This window comes from Triticum urartu, chromosome 7 (genome assembly GCF_003073215.2).
Source record: "Triticum urartu cultivar G1812 chromosome 7, Tu2.1, whole genome shotgun sequence".
In the NCBI taxonomy this organism is placed as follows: Eukaryota; Viridiplantae; Streptophyta; class Magnoliopsida; order Poales; family Poaceae; genus Triticum; species Triticum urartu.
The window spans coordinates 616,182,001-616,195,147 of NC_053028.1; the positions used below are offsets into that span (position 1 = coordinate 616,182,001).

The following is a 13,147-nucleotide window of genomic DNA, read 5'->3' on the forward strand; positions in this document are numbered from 1 at the left end:
AACCGTTAGACCCCTCTCGCGCGGGCTCATCAGACGGTGCCCCCTTGGCCCCCGCATTGCCGTCACTGTCTTGCATGTCAACATCGTTTCCATTAACCGCATCAGCAAATAGATCAGTGTCCTCAAACTCGATCTCTAGCGGGAACACCTCTCCCCTATAGGTCCAGTTGACCTTATCAGGCACGAACTCAATATCCAGAACACTCACTAAAAGCCGGGCCACCCCATGGGCACGTGTAAAAGCCATATCTACTCTTTCTGTCTTCCCAACCATAATACCCATACTAGCCACCACTCGAGCATCCTACAGAGGCTTAGATGGAGCCCCTAAAAACCGCAACCAGACCTGCGTAAGCGGCTTTCCCTTAGGCTCTACCTGCTTCCACTCGTGAAACTCCAGGATACACTTAGTACCGGGGACTCTACACAAGCCAAAGCTCAGCAATCTCTGCAAATCATCCACGGTTGGGAAATCAACCTTAAAAACATTGTCCTCGAGAAGCACCAACTCCCATCGAAAATCCCCGGGAGCCAGCTCCTGAAGCCTCCTCACAATCTGAGCCTCAGTCACCTCTCCCTGGGTCGCTTTCACAATCCCGGTGGTCAAGCTCAGGGTCTCCTCCGGGACCTCTCTCGCAGCCGGGGACTCAAAAAACATGAGCTCAGCACAATAGACTCCATACATAGTCAGCGACGGAGGCAGGTCACGAAACAATGGGCACTCCCCCGAGTCATGTGCAGGCTTGCCACATGACTCACACAGCTCGGCCACGCACTCAGCAATGAAGTGACCCTTCTCACCACAACGGTAACAAAGCATCATTTCCTTCTTACGCGCATATTTGGACGCCCTCTCGGCATCAGACCTGTCGGTAACCTCAGCCACCGTCCCAGCCTCAGGAACCTCAACACTGGCCAAGGCATTCACCACCTTCATCGCCTGGGAAGGAAGCTCTGTGGAAGTATGGCCGGTCTCCACTGTAGACGCCGCAGGATCAACTGCCCTGGGCGGAGGCGGTCGGTGATATCTCGCACGGCCCCCACCCCGACCACCACGATGGCCAAGAAAGCCTCCTCTCTGGCGGTGATCCAGGCCGGAGGCACCCTCGACAAAACCACCTGCAGGGCCGAGAAACGGTCTCTCAGCAGACCCGTCACTCTGCCAGGCATGTCCACGGCCTCCTCCCGAGGAGGAGGAACCTCGATGCCGTCCATTGCCATATGCATCATACCCGCCATCCCCCCACTGGCCTCGGGGCGGATCATTGGGCTCTCTGTTTCTAGAATTCTGCGTCGTGAGCGTCGAACCCGCGCGGTTCTGAGCCGGTCTTGCGACTAGTGGGGCGGCGGTGCGGCACGAGGCGGACCGCCCTCCGGCTTCTGCACCACCCCAAGTGCAGTACCGCCGTGGCCAACCGGAGCCACATCAGGCACGCCCGGCGCAGGCGGCCAGGGGCCAGCACGTCCCGCTGCTGGCTGAGAAACGGGCACCCCTCCCGGCGCTGGAGGCCTCAGCCTGCCCCGCCCTGTAGTAGGGGGCAGCTGCCCCGATGGCCGGACACCCTGGTAGCCAGCGCCACGGCCCGGATGAGCCGACGCAACTCCTCCCCCCGCCGGTGGCCTCTGACCGGGCGGCGCCGGGGCTCCTCGCCCAGCACCCGCCCCCGGCGATGGAGCCGGCCCATCCCTTCCTGCTGAACCTGAATTGGTTTTCACGGGAGGCGGCGGCGCAGCCCCACGGCCTGCCATCTCAGAGAGCGGCCGGATCCTCCTTGCCCGCCCGGCGCCACAGACCGGGAATCCTCTCTTCCCGAGCTTGCGAACCCTAGAACCAGCGAGAGACGGCGCAGTGCAGAGCAAAACGCGATCGCCCTCGTACGTGCATGTGGTATCGCTATGGGCAGAAGGCCGGCCTGGTACAGCGTGGGCCTCATACCCACCTGACCCGGCCCAACTCCTCGCGAACCCGAATCCATCCGAACCGGCCCAGCTGACCCCAAGAGCTGATTCAAACGAAGCGCTCTCGCCTTCGAGATCTCGGCCACCGACACGGCCATCGTGGACGCCGCCGGCGCTTGACGAGCGGCGATCCGCCTCGCATTCTTTCGCTTCTTCACAGTAACCCAAGACTCCGGTCGAATCATATCGAATAACGTAAGGTTTGGGAGACTCACCTTAGGTATAGGACCTTTCCAAGGCCGTATCGCCGACGCCGCCGTCTTGCGATGAACAATTCACCGGATCATCTCGATCTTCTCGCCCGCGTGTAGACCGATACGTGCCGGATCTTCCAGCGACAGAACCCGATCGATCGTAGTGGCCACCTCATCTTCGCTATAACCTGAATGGAAAAATTCGCAAATGAGATCCGAAGGAGTGGGAGATGGCGGCGACTCCACCGGCGATGCATCCCCATCGTCGTCCGCTTCCTCCTCGTCGGATTCGGCGAGAGCCCAAAAACGCCCGCCGACTCGCCGGCGATCACCGGTTATGGACGGCACCACTGCGGTCGGGCGCACGGTCGCCCGCCCAGTCGCCCGTCCCGTTGCCATGCCGACTCCTGTGTCCTGCTCCAGTTTGTTCTTCCCCAAAGGCGATGTCGCATGTGGCGGAGCCACCGACTGCACCGGGCACTCTTCCTCCGGATCATCTGCGATTTTCTTCGCCAGTGGTACATCATCGTCCGCATCAGCCAAAACAGAAAATTGTCCCCCAAACCGCGGTTTTGATCGCTTGGGATCGTCCGTGAGATCGATCACCTCGGTTTGATCATGCACCTCCGGTTCTTCCTGCAAAAAAGAACAAATAGTAACATCAAAAGTATCAATCAACAACCGCGTACCTTCAGAGATCTCATCCTCATTCAGGTAGCGCCCGCCGAGGATATCATTATCCAGATCGCGCGCCACCGTCCATCTCGATGGGTGGTACGTAAATAGAACTCCCTCCGATCGGAGTCCGATTGCCCGAACATCCTCGAAGAGAATTCTCCATTTTGCTGGATGTATGAAGCCCCCGATCTGCGCCACCGACTCCGGATCTCGTGATCCGCCACAGTCCGGCGATCGCGCCGGCAACACTGTCTCCGGCGATCCCTCGAGGGCAGGCGGCGGCCTAGATATCTCCGTAGGAGGTGGCTCGGGTGGGGGTGGCAAGGGCGCCGCCCCGTCCGTCGCCCTTGCCATCCTTCCGCCTTGATTTGACCAGCTGATGCGGTGGTGGCCTGAAAAAATGGGGGAGAATTTCACTTCCCCGGCCTCTGCACCAACTAGGGATGCATACGGCCATTTTAGTATGAGTACCAAGATAAACATGGCCCTTAGAATTTTTTTTCAATGAGTATCAAGATATTTTTTTATGAGTGGTTTCACCACACACCAAATTTGATCCTCAATAAATGGGGAAAACCCCTGTGCATCACCTGTCAATTCTATGAATTGAACTCGGGTTGTTAGGTTGCACAACCGCATGCCCAACCACTGAGCCAAGGCTCTCTTTGCAGGGGGGTACCCTTCTGTGAAATGTAATGTTTATCTTAGCTCTGGTAAGTGAGATGCAACAAGAATATAAAGTCAATCTGTCATCGATTTTCATGTTGTGCAAAATCTCTATAGTTGTTGCAATGTGCCGTTTATATGCCAATTATAAGGTTTGGCTGTACATGTATATATCCAGTTATCACCTTTTAATATTTATACACAATTGCATGCTTTCAATGCATATGTAGACCAATGGAATCTCTACAAAGACTTATATTTAGGAACAGAGGAAGTAATTGCTAGTAAGAACAATCATCTACATATAACTGAATGACTACATTTGCACGTTGTGATACTAACCGGAGCTGGTTTGGATTTGCCTCTACTGCAGGGTTAATGCATCAGAGCCAAAATTGCCTGCTGACATGATTTTCATCCTTACATGGACAAGATCATCCCTCCCCATGCTGGGCATCTCTACATATTAGCTGGTTTCAGGATTTTGCTTGGAGCCTGGTTTCTGGGACCCATAAAATGAGGGGTTGTTTTGGTGGTGCGCTGCTGTTATATGCTCATTGTGTTGCAATCTTAGTTATATTTGGTTGGCCAAATTATTCTGCTGAACCGGTATGTGCAAGTCATGTTCTCCAAGTGATTCTGTTAACCCTACGATTTCTGTTGCATATCACTGTTTCTTTTCGTTTCGTTTTGATGCCCCGCTTCTTTGCCAAAAGTATACCGAGCAGCCAAGAATGTTCACTTCCTAGCTCTTTTTTTTTTTGGTGCTTATTGATCAGCCCAGCATCCTACCTTACAAAATTGTGGTCTGTTTCCTCTCGTCTCGGAACTACTGGGACATATATGATGAACAAAGATGCATCTGTACGTTCCAACTAATCCCTGGAGTTGTACAGATAAGCCCTTCAATCCTTTTCTGAAAACATGAAGCAGCACAATCCCTTCCATGAGACAACAGACGTCCGAATTCACTTATTCTATGGGCCATCACATCACCATGCTGATAGCTACATAGAGACCTGCAAGAGAAAAATAGACATGCATGAAGCAAAAATTGCAATCGCGCGATTGAACGGAATGGACGACTACTGACGACCGGCAGGTTAATCATCGACAACAGTTATTAATTTATATATAAATAGCCTTGATTTATTTAGAGGATAAAACATGGGGATGTAGCTCAAATGGTAGAGCGCTTATATATGCTGATAAGAGGCCCTCGCATCCGAAGGTTGCGCAGGGGTTCTCCATGCACGTAGCCTCCATCAGCAGATCCACGGATCCAGCCATGCATCGGCCGAACCTTGAGGCGATGGCTTAATCCACGCATATAGGCTCCGGCGGCAAGATCGTCGACGACGTCCTCCGCGAGGTCTTCGCCCGCCGGCCGGGCGTTCAGGAGCGCCGGCAACAGGGTCCTAGGCGAGACGTGTACAGGTGCTAGATCCGATCTGGGTTCTCAGCAGGCCTGCTTCAGATCTTGCCGCCTAGGAGTGCGCATGTTCTCTGGGTGGCCGCCGTGGAGGATCTGCCTATGGCCTGTGTGGATTGATCTTTGGTGTGGGTCGGCCTCTCCGTTGGTTGTGGACTGCGGCGTCGAGATGGTGACCTTACGCGCGTCCGGTGGTCGGCCGACTGCGCTTAAACCTGAGAATAGTTTGGACTCAAACTATAATTTCAAATCGGTTTTCCTATTGGTCTCTTTTGGTTTGGATTAAATGGGCTGAGCTCCTAGTGTAAGCTGGTTTGGTTTGGGCTTTTCCTATTATCGGCTTGGTTTGGTTCGGTCTGGTCACAGACCAAACAGTCTCAAACCGTTCCAACCCATGGACTGAGAACTAAGGGCATGTACAATGGTTGATAAAATAGTCTTATCTTAAGTCTTGCATGTAATTTAGAGATGACAAAAAAGTATGTCTATAATGGGTTATATCTTAGCCTTATCTTCAATAACTAGCAATTCCTTAAAACATGGTGAGACAAATTGTGCTAAGAGATCATCTCTTGTCTTATCTTAAATAAGAGAAGACAAACCTTTTTTTACGAGTTCTCTCTCCTCCACCTCATCATTTATCCTACGTGGCACTCCTAAGATAGCACTATTGTACATGCCCTAAATCAAGGACCAGGTTAGGATCCCAATCAAAGCAATCACCCTTCTTTTGCCGGGAAAAGCAATCACCCATTGGCAACGTCCACCTCGTCGTCTCCATTGCTGGTGCCGGCGATGATGCTCCTGCTCGCTATGGCACGTCCATGCTGACCCAATCGGCGCGTACTGCGGCAAGAATGGTGACAGTGCAGAGACACAAACCAGCATCGACCAGGTTCTCGCGGCCTCGTCCGCACGCCTCCGCCTAGTACGCAGCCACCGCCGGCCGCTCCTTCTCGGCGATATGGGGCCTTGCGCAGTGCCGTGGGGACGTCCCATGGTAGGACTGCGTGCTCTTAGTGGCCGCGCCGGTGTCGACTGCCGACACGGGCTACACGCTCAGCCTTCTCAACACCCAGAACGCCACCGGCATGGACTGAAGGGCCTGGACGCGTTCGACCAAGCGCATGGAAGCTCATGTCCGGTGACTCCTGCGATGGTGCGAACAAGGGGCTGGCGACGGACATGGCGCAGCTCGGTGGCGGTGACGGTGGACTGCGGGCTGTGAGTGGCGCAGGCGGTGGACTGCGGGCGGTGGCCGAGCTGCCCAACTACTGCCGGACAGTGTGATACACAACAGTCACATGGAGCCCTACGAGATGTACCCCTTCTTCCCGCTCGACGGCGCCGGCGAGTTGACAGACGAGGTCGGACAGTGCGGCGCCGGGGAGTTGGCCGACGAGGTCGGACAATGCGAACAAGATCATCTTATACCGTGATGGATGGAGTGCAGCTCGTCGCATACAGTACAAGTATCTAGCATTATAGCTTGTTCTACTTCTATGTACATACGTTGTGGTGGTGAGTAACATGCAGCAGCAGCTAATCACGCCTCTCTTCCCGTAGTAATCGGACACGCCCTTGCTTTGAAACTTCAGGTTCAAACTGTATGTGGGGAATGGCTTGGATGGGTTTGGCTTGAAAATGCTGGAATTTAGTCTATTTTGGGCAGCCCAATAATTATTTCAGATATTCCTAATAAATTCTAAAGACCCACTTAGCCCATTTATGCAAGGCAAGGGATACTAAAGTTTAGTCCCACATTGCTAGTTTAGTGGGAGTTGGACCTCCTTATAAGGGAGGTTTTTTTCCCACTTGTATGAGCATGAGAACAAGAGGGATATCCACGCGCGCTCCTTCTCCGCTGCCCGCCTCGCCATGACGCGACGCGGGTTGCGGGAATGAGCCGAGCCGATATCTAAATTTTTGCCACGCATGACGGGTATACGAAAGGTCACGTGGGAGTTGAAACGTTTTCTGTAGTGGACACTGAATTCGAACGGCGCGCCTCTTCGGCCGCTGCCTGTTCGCTTCGTCTCCCTTCGTTGCTTTACCTCCTGCCACAGCCTCTTCGCGTCCTTCTCCTGTGCCTATATAAGAGAGGTCGCTCCTCTCCAGAGAGAGACACAACAGAAGCTCCTCTTCCTCTCGCCACAAAGTTCCGACCACTGTGCTGCTGCTACGTTCTTCCCCATCCCATCTTGCGGCATGCACCGTAGGTCGGGACAGTAGGCCTCCGAAACTGCACCTTTTGAGTCCTGTACGGGAGAAGGGTGATAAGGTTTTTGGGGAGCGCTCAGCGCGACTACTGGCTGTTTCATCACGGACGATCCGGTCGCCGATGGCTACTTCCCCGATGACGACTTCTTCCCTGACATTCACGACCTCCTCGACGACATGGCAGGCGAGGACACCGATCCCAAGTCCAGCACTTCTGCTGCTGCTGTCCCGTACGTGTTCTTGCCTTTCCTGTTAAAGGTTCTGCCGCAGTTCCTTGTTCTAGTCCTTGTCCTACACATGATAGGTTCTACTTCATATATGCTACTTGCTATACTGTCGGCTTTAGATATGATAGGCTACGGTTCATATATGCAGAAGCTATTTACCTTCTCTCTGTCAGAACGCATGACTTGTTTTATCTCTACTATATTAGTCATGCTTTATCTAGTATTTCTGTTAATAAAATCATTTGGTAAATTGCTCATATTTCCAACAATCCAAAAACCTTATTATAGGCAATTTACACCAAGTGGTTTTGCTGCTTCCATGAGACCTCCTATGTTTGAGGGTATCCACTATAAGAGGTGGCGCGTGAGAGCAGTCTTATGGTTTCAAACCATGAGTTGCTATGACGCCACTCTCGGCAAACCTGAAGGAGAGCTTGATGCTCAACAGGCACAAGCTTTTCAGAAAATGGATATTCTGTTTAAGGCTGCTCTCTTGAGTGTTCTTGGTGAGAACATAGTTGATGCTTATGCGTCAATTGATAATGGAAAAGATATGTGGGGTGCACTCGAGGCCAAGTTTGTGGTCTCGGATGCTGGCACTGAGCTGTACATCATGGAGCAATTCTATTATTACATGATGACTGAAGAGCGCTCCGTGGTTGAGCAAGCTCATGAGATACAGTCATTTGCTAGAGAACTTGAGCACTTCAGTTGTATGCTACTGGACAAGTTTGTTGCCGGAGGTATCATCACTAAGCTTCCCCCTTCATGGAGGAACTTTGCTACCTTGCTGAAGTATAAGAGGCAGGAGTTTTCCGTCCCAGATCTCATTGACACTCTTGATGTGGAAGAAAAGGCGAGAGCAAAGGACACACGTGCTCGAGGTATTGAGGGAGGATCTAGTGCCAATGTGGTACAGAAGCAGAACTTCCAGCCCCACAAGTTCAAGAATAAGAGCAAGTTTGATGGAAAAGCAAAGTTTGATGGGAAGAACAAGACTGTGCAACACACGAACTTCAAGAAGAAGAATGGCAATAAGAAAGGTGCTTGTCATGTGTGTGGGGATCCTGATCATTGGGCTCCTAGTTGCCCTAATCGCTATGACAAGCGTCATCCTGGGAAAGGCGGCAAGACCGCTAATGTTGTCATTGGAGACACTGACATGAAGGATGCTGGGTATGGTATATTTCCCACTATTCTTTCAGTATGTCATTCTCCTGACTGGTTGATTGACACGGGTGCTAATGTGCATGTATGCGGTGATATTTCCATGTTTTCGTCTTATCAGACCGCAGGGACTTCAACCGTGCTGATGGGCAACGGTTCAAGTGCTTCTGTTCGTGGTGTTGGCACGGTCGATCTGAAGTTTACTTCGGAGAAGATCGTGCGGCTGAAGAACGTGCATTATGTCCCCTTCGTCAATAAAAATCTTGTTAGAGGATCTCTTCTGTGTAGAGATGGCTACAAGCTTGTCTTTGAGTCGAATAAATTTGTAATATCCAAGTATGGAACCTTTGTTGGTAAAGGCTATGAGTCAGGAGGCTTGTTTCGTTTATCCTTATCAGACGTTTGCAATAAAGTTGTTAATCATATTTGCAACAATAGTGAATCCAATGTGTGGCATTCACGTCTTTGTCATGTTAACTTTGGTTGCATGTCGCGACTAGCGAAGTTGAACTCAATCCCTAGTTTCACCATCGTCAAGGGATCTAAGTGTCAAGTGTGTGTGCAAGCTAAACAACCTCGTAAGTCTCACACGACTGCGGAAATAAGAAATCTTGCACCACTAGAGCTCATACATTCAGATCTATGTGAAATGAATGGTGTGTTGACAAAAGGTGGAAAGAAATATTTCATGACATTAATTGATGACTCCACTAGATACTGTCGTGTGTATCTTCTGAAATCTAAGGATGAGGCTTTGAACTTTTTCAAGATCTATAAAGCTGAAGTGGAAAACCAACTTAATCGGAAAATCAAGAGGCTTAGGTCCGACCGTGGTGGAGAGTATTTTTCCAATGAGTTTGATGCTTTTTGTGCGGAACATGGTATAATCCATGAGAGTACGCCTCCCTACTCACCTCAGTCAAATGGGGTGGCCGAAAGAAAGAACCGTACTCTAACTGATTTGGTTAACGCCATGTTAGACACATCGGGTCTCTCCAAGGCATGGTGGGGGGAGGCGATATTGACAGCATGTCATGTCCTGAACCGAGTCCCCACAAAGAACAAAGAGATAACTCCATTCGAGGAATGGGAGAAGAAAAGGTTAAAACTCTCTTATCTGCGAACATGGGGTTGTTTGGTGAAAGTCAATGCTCCAATTTCAAAGAAGCGGAAGCTTGGACCAAAGACTGTGGATTGTGTTTTCCTGGGATATGCTTTTCATAGCATTGGCTATAGATTCTTGGTTGTAAAATCTGAGGTACCTGACATGCATGTCGGTACGATCATGGAGTCGAATGATGCGACTTTCTTTGAAGATATCTTTCCCATGAAGGATATGGCTACTCATCTAATCAGGAGATGCCTAGTTCATCGAATCAGGAACCAGTTACAATTACCGAACCTACAATTTCGATGGAACACTTTGAAAGTCCTGTGGAGGAGAACAATGAAGTTCCTATTAGGAGCAAGAGACAGAGGACTCCAAAGTCCTTTGGTGATTATTTTCTTGTGTACCTCATAGATGACACTCCCAGTTCTATTTCAGAGGCCTATGCATCTGAAGATGCTGACTACTGGAAGGAAGCGGTTCGTAGCGAGATGGATTCCATCTTGACGAATGAAACTTAGGAGATAACTGACCGTCCTTATGGGTGCAAACCTATAGGATGCAAATGGGTATTCAAGAAGAAGCTTAGGCCTTATGGTACTATTGAAAAGTACAAGGCTCGGCTCGTGGCTAAGGGTTATACCCAAAAGGAAGGTGAAGACTTTTTTGATACTTACTCACTTGTGGCTCGACTGACCACTATTCGAGTTCTACTTTCACTAGCTGCCTCGCATGGTCTTCTCGTTCATCAAATGGATGTTAAGACTGCTTTCCTAAATGGATAGTTGGACGAGGAAATTTATATGGAACAACCAGATGGGTTTGTACTAGATGGTCAGGAAGGGAAAGTGTGCAAGTTGCTGAAGTCTTTGGGGCTGTTTGGTTAGTTTCCATGTCCGCCCTGCCAAATCCTGGGCGCTATTGGCACGCCAAAATATTGGCGAGGGATTCAGCCGCCCGCGTTTCTGCCAACGATTTGGCTCAAGAGCAGCGGGAGGGAGCTGAGGCGGGCCGGCGCACCAAAATTTTGGAGGCGATCCAAGCGGCCAGCCGAAGCCTGGTCAACGACCAATGTTTTGGCTGGGCAGCTCAAGGCTCCAAACCAAACAGCCTCTTTATACGGACTTAAGCAAGCACCCAAACAGTGGCATGAGAAGTTTGAAAGAACTTTAACAGCTGCAGGCTTTGTTGTGAACGAAGCTGACAAATGTGTGTACTATCGCCATGGTGGGGGCGAGGGAGTTATCCTGTGCTTGTATGTTGATGACATACTGATTTTGGGAACCAATCTGAATGTTATTAAGGAGGTCAAGGATTTCCTATCTCGTTGTTTTGAGATGAAGGATTTAGGAGTGGCTGATGTCATTCTGAACATCAAGTTGTTGAGAGACGATGATGGTGGGATTACATTGCTTCAATCTCACTATGTGGAAAAGATCTTGAGTCGCTTTGGCTATAGTGACTGCAAGCCCTCTCCAACACCATATGATGCTAGTGTGTTGCTTCGAAAGAATCGAAGAATTGCTAGAGACCAATTGAAGTATTCTCAGATTATTGGCTCGCTTATGTACTTAGCCAGTGCTACAAGACCTGACATCTCTTTTGCTGTTAGCAAACTGAGTCGGTTTGTTTCAAAACCAGGAGATGTGCATTGGAAAGCTCTAGAAAGAGTTTTGCGTTATTTGAAAGGCACTGCAAATTATGGCATTCACTATACCGGACATCCAAAGGTGCTTGAAGGGTATAGTGACTCAAACTGGATCTCAGATGCTGATGAGATAAAGGCCACGAGCGGTTATGTATTCACTCATGGAGGTGGCGCTGTTTCTTGGAAGTCTTGCAAGCGGACCATCTTAACGAGGTCAATAATGGAAGCAGAACTCACAGCACTAGATACAGCTACGGTTGAAGCAGATTGGCTTCGCCGGCTCTTGAATGACTTGCCGGTTGTTGAGAAACCTGTACCGGGTGTCCTTATGAACTGCGACAATCAAATTGTGATCACGAAAGTGAGCAGCTCAAAGGATAACATGAAGTCATCAAGACACGTTCAGAAAAGGTTAAAGTCTGTCAGGAAAATGAAAAACTCCAGAGTTATTGCGTTGGATTATATCCAAACGTCTAAAAATCTGGCAGATCCTTTTACCAAGGGTCTATCACATAATGTGATAGATAATGCATCGAGGGAGATGGGTATGAGACCCACAATATGAGTTGTTCACAGTGGTAACCTATTCTTTGTGATCGGAGATCCCGTGAATTAGATGTGGAAGACAAGCTGTTGGTCAACTGAGAGGAGAGTATCCTTACTATTCACAATACCACTCCATGAATATGCAATACTCTCCTAATCTGCATGGCAGGTTGATGTATATCTTAATGTGTTCTAAGTGGCTTATTTAAGCAAAGATGTTATCCTGCAGAACATCTTTTGAAGAACACACCTATATGAGTCTGATTGTCAAACGTCGCAATCTATGAGAGTAGGGTTCTCTCTAGTAAACTCATGAAAGGTCATGGAGTATGACGCATAAGCTCCACCCGCGGGGAAGATCCACGGTAGCCACGTATCGGTCAAGGCTTTATGTGAAGCTAGATTCGCAGAAAACTTGCAGTTCAAGGCCCAGTCCACTGTTCAAGTTGCTTACTAGTGTAGCATAGAGTTCTAGGTGGAAGTTCAACTTAACAGTCTCCACTGCAGTACCGGTATATAAAACAGTGTTTTGGAACCAAAGGCAAATTTCTGTGTGCCTCTGGGATCTAGTGGGGGATTGCTGGAATTTAGTCTATTTTGGGCAGCCCAATAACTATTTCAGAAATTCCTAATAAATCCTAGAGGCCCACTTAGCCCATTTGTGCAAAGCAAGGGATACTAAAGTTTAGTCCCACATTGCTAGTTTAGTGGGAGTTGGACCTCCTTATAAGGGAGGTTCTTTTCTCACTTGTAAGAGTATGAGAACAAGAGGGATATCCACGCGCGCTCCTCCTCCGCCGTCCGCCTCGCCACGTCACGCCTCATCACGCCACGCCGCGCCGCAGGTTGCGGGAATGAGCCGAGCCGATATCTAAATTTTTGCCACGCACGACGGGTATACGAAAGGTCATGTGGGAGTTGAAACGTTTTCTGTAGTGGACACTGAATTCGAATGGCGCGCCTCTTCGGCCGCTGCCTGTTCGCTTCGTCTCCCTTCGTTGCTTCACCTCCTGCCACAGCCTCTTCGCGTCCTTCTCCTGTGCCTATATAAGAGAGGTCGCTCCTCTCTAGAGAGACACAACAGAAGCTCATCTTCCTCTCGCCACAAAGTTCCGACCACTGTGTTGCTGCTACGTTCTTCCCCATCCCATCTTGCGGCGTGCACGGCAGATCGGGACAGTAGGCCTCCGAAACCGCACCTTTTGAGTCCTGTACGGGATAAGGGTGATAAGGTTTTTGGGGAGCGCTCAGCGCGACTACTGGCTGTTTCATCACGGACGATCCGGTCGCCGACGGCTACTT

The 13,147-nt window shown here is 50.0% G+C and overlaps 1 pseudogene; it reads left to right on the forward strand.

The window, feature by feature from the left end:
* The first annotated feature begins 1,550 nt into the window (after positions 1 to 1,550).
* LOC125519182 lies at positions 1,551 to 11,944 on the forward strand (annotated as a pseudogene).
* The last annotated feature ends 1,203 nt before the right edge of the window (positions 11,945 to 13,147 follow it).